The 4,338-nt window shown below is 36.3% G+C and overlaps 1 long non-coding RNA gene across 1 annotated transcript; it reads right to left on the minus strand.

Moving 5' to 3' along the window:
* Window positions 1-361: 361 nt before the first annotated feature.
* On the minus strand, window positions 362-3,578 carry LOC116223899. Its single transcript, XR_006152206.1, has 4 exons — window positions 2,485-3,578; window positions 1,926-1,957; window positions 1,743-1,799; window positions 362-1,236 (listed from the first exon to the last, which is right to left on the minus strand). It is a non-coding gene; the product is annotated as an uncharacterized LOC116223899 (long non-coding RNA).
* Between the last annotated feature and the right edge of the window lie 760 nt (window positions 3,579-4,338).

The raw sequence follows: 4,338 nt of genomic DNA on the forward strand, positions 1-4,338 counted from the left end.
GTGCTGTTCAGCACAGTTCGGTCATGAAGAGCAGCAAGAAATGTCAGGGAATTGCAAGTGCACTGCTTGCTCCTGTTACACCCATACCTCACATCACCTTGGCTATGAGATGCTTGAACACAGCTGATGCTGGTCTCGCTACCCTCCATCTCCATGCGGGCTGCACAAGGTACCTCATCTACCTGCATTTGTGTCTCACTCAACTCATCCTGGGTAAACGAAGGGTGACCTGGTGTTTCAACTTCAGAGAGGTCCAACTTCCGCCAGCGTCGTTTCTGTGCTTCAGAACGCTTCCCCTTTCGACCCATTCTTTCAAATTTTACTATGACAACTTCTACAACTAAATGAATTCGATGAGAACTGAATGTATTATGCAGTTTATTGCTTGCAGTACAAATATTTTCAGTATGATTCTTTACAGTATTCTCAAACAATACTACTGTTCCTTGTCAAACTATTTAATTTCAACTTCAATTCTATATAAAAATAGGCTACTGTTCAGTCAAATATAACTTATGGTTTAATGGCTTCCCAATATTCTTTTATGGTCACAATGAATACCTGGACTTGGGTAAAAAAAATGAATGGAGATCTGGACACAATTACGAAAAAATATAATCAGAATACACTCAACAGTAGCTAGGTCAATGTACACTTCAGTACTTGATCACCAATGATAAACAGAATGTTGACTTAATGTCTACTTCAAAATGTAGTGAACTTCTCAACTTCAGAATAGATGTAGCACTGTTCAGAAAATGTATGTCACACTGTCACACACAGACAATATCAATAGCAATGAGAAATGTTCTGTTGCAACTTTATATCACTGAGAATTGATTTATATCAATGGTAATGCAGAATGATAATTCAGAATAAGAGGTCGCCAAGACTATGAGGTCGCCAAGCTAAAATTGAGGTCGCCAAGACTATGAGGTCGCCAAGCTAAAATTGAGGTCGCCAAGACTATGAGGTCGCCAAGCTACAATTGAGGTCGCCAAGACTATGAGGTCGCCAAGCTACAATTGAGGTCGCCAAGACTATGAGGTTGCCAAGCTACAATTGAGGTCGCCAAGAACATAAAAGGTCGCCAAGAATATGAGGTCGCCAAACACATAAGAGGTCGCCAAACACATAAGAGGTCGCCAAGTCTTGATGTGGGAAGTCTTGATGTGGGAAGTCTTGATAAAGGAGGTCTTGATAAAGGAGATCTTGATAAAGGAAGTCTTCTTTTTTCTGTGAATAAGGGACAAAAATACATATTTATGTGGCAAGTTACTTGAAATGCAAATCTGCCAAACCTCATTAAAAAAAAAATCGGTGCACATCCTTAGTTAGACTAAAATCTCTCAATTAACAAGCAACATCTTCACGACAAAGCATTACCCACACAAACAGATATACTCATATATAACCAGTCAGGGATGGAAATTAGCACCCGCTATTTGCAAATTTGAGCAATCTACCCCTCCAAAATGGCGGGTAAACAAAGGGGGAAATTAACAAACATAATTAACGCTATTCAATCATTCTGTGGAAAGTGTTAACAGTTCAAATGGTCAGGAGATAAAAAGGTATTTTCAAGTTATTTCACTTACCGAGCATGGAATGCAAAGATACATTAATTTAATGTAGGCTAATATCTTTATTTAACAGCATGGTGTTCACACTTACATTAGCTGTGGTATATTTACTTTGGTAAGGATAGCTTATTACGGTGTGTGTATGCCTTGTTGACTTACACTTATTTAAAAGGGAAGACTTATTTGCATAGAGGTCACAATTAGTCTGGAACAGGCCTAAAAGACAGAACAGAACAAATACAAAATCAGTTTCAAACACTTTGTAAAACAAGCAATGCCTATAAATGTTTATAAGTATTTAATGTACAAAACATTATATAGTAAACTAGACAAAGAGCTTACTTGTCCAGACCAACATGAATCTCCAAGCAAATCTAGGTAGAAGAGGCCAAAATATTGGGAGGGTTAATGTACAATCATAAAATAAATAAACATCCCTTATAGACCAAATTTGCTTATTGATATTAAGTGATCAGAGTATCACGGATGACCAATACTGTGTAATTTAATGCACCGTTTATTATTTCAAGCATAAATGATGTTGATCATTGGTGTCCACATGTGTAAGCGCATTAAAATTGCCACACTACAGAGTTGCCTCTGATATGAAAATGCGATCATAGAAAATGTACTATGGTATGTGCTATAAGGAACAAGGTTACGCATTTTTTTTTACAGGTTGAGTAATTACTACTGACCAAATTAAAACACCAAAAATGTTGCGCATAGGAGTCAATATTGATATGTCATTACAAATGTGTATAGCCATCAAAAATACCAATATATATTATTTTATCAAGTAATCATTTTAAGTAACCCAGGATTGTGAAACAATGGCAAATATACTATGGTGTGTATATGCATTCTTGATACAGTACATCAGTGTATTAGATATACTTACTTTCTTGAAGAAGGAAGTCTTCTCTTTTCTGTGAATAAGGGACAGAGGCACATGGCAAGTTATATGAAATGCAAATCTGCCAAACCTCATAAAAAAAAATGGTGCACATCCTTAGTTAGACTTAAATCTCTCAATTAACAAGCAACATGTTCACGACAAAGCACTACCCACACAGACAGATATACTCTTATCTGTACACCATTACAAGATCCTAATGAAAAACATCAACCATGTTATACAAATAGTCAGGGATGGAAATTAGCACCCGCTACTCGTCAAATGTGGGTGGATTTGCGAATTTGATCAACCTACCCCTCCAAAATGGCGGGTAAACAAAGGGGGAAATTAACAAACATAATTGATGCTATTCAAACCTTCCGTGGAAAGTGTTAACAGTTAAAATGGTCAGGACATGAAAGGGTATTTTCAAGTTATTAAACTTAACGAGCTTGGAATGCAAAGATACATACATTTAATGTAGGCTAATGTCTTTATTTAATTAACAATAGCAAGGCTATTGGTTTTAATTCTTTGTTGTAGCCTATACGTTCATTTAGCAAAGTTTGCGAAGAGTTGCAAAGAATTAATTTGTGCCGACTACTTTTAACAAAATGCATTTGTTTGATCATAGCATTTTGTTTTGAGTTCTATTGCTGTTTAAAACTAGGTCATTATATGGCTATTTAAAACATAAAACATTGCTAATATCTAATGCACACTAGTTTTAGCGGCTCTAAAAGGCAGCAATAAAAGTTATACTTGGGATTGATATTTCGGAACCACAGGGAAACCCTTTAACTATAAACCGTTAGCAACTGTATAACACTAGGTGGAACAAACTAACCAGAGCATATAAAGACGTAGCTGTGGCTTCCACTACTACCTGCGGAAATAAATGACAAGAAACATAGTCTTATACATTTGGGTTTTGTTGCTTTTAACCCCGTTATACCGAACCGTGATGTCCATTACTTCTGTTTGACGACGACTCAAATAATGACGTTAGCTCACAGATGTCTACATAAAACCTATAATATTCCAGCAATGTCCAACCAATTTTTGCGTTAAACAACACAAAAAAGTACTTGAATGATATTTACATACATTTGTAACGTAAAGTTACGATTTCCTGAACGTTATCATTACCTCAGATAACTTATTGGATGACTATAGGTCTCCAGAGAAAATTATTGTTAGCTGACTAGCTTGCAAACGTCCTCTCACCTACTAGCAGCTAACGTTGCCTTTTTCCAAAAACAAAATCTAAGCCTGAAAACAGGCCAAAATTAGCCAACAAGTAACATGTAACTTCACTTTAGCATTATTTAAGAAACCATTAGACAGCCACACACGTCAGAGTGAGCTGTTTTTAAATGTGCTTTATAAATACATTTGACTTGACTTGACTTGACGTCGATGCTAGCTAGCAATCGAAATCATTTTAAAACACGTAATTAACGTTACATTCAACTTCAGACGTTACTTAAATGACAACTTACCTTGGCTGTGATACACCAATGAGATGAGATATGAATATCCGCAATTCATTCTGATATTAATGACAATGATACGCTATAAATCTCTTGAGTCTCCAACCAGTTGTGAGCTATTACAGCAGTGCAATGTGGGAGGAAGGCAGCGCGCGTGCCCTCGATACAATTCTGCTCAGAGAGAGCATACAGAATTGGACCAAACAGCTGAGCATAGAAATAAGTCTACATAAACCATTGAGTTAAACCACATAATGTCAGGATGTTGAGACTTTCTTTGTGTTATAGTTCTAAATATTTTATTTCAGGAAAAAAATTACTTTATATTAACTTTGAGGTATATGGCAGATTCTTTCGAATCAGA

This window comes from Clupea harengus, unplaced genomic scaffold, assembly GCF_900700415.2.
Source record: "Clupea harengus unplaced genomic scaffold, Ch_v2.0.2, whole genome shotgun sequence".
Taxonomy (NCBI): domain Eukaryota; kingdom Metazoa; phylum Chordata; class Actinopteri; order Clupeiformes; family Clupeidae; genus Clupea; species Clupea harengus.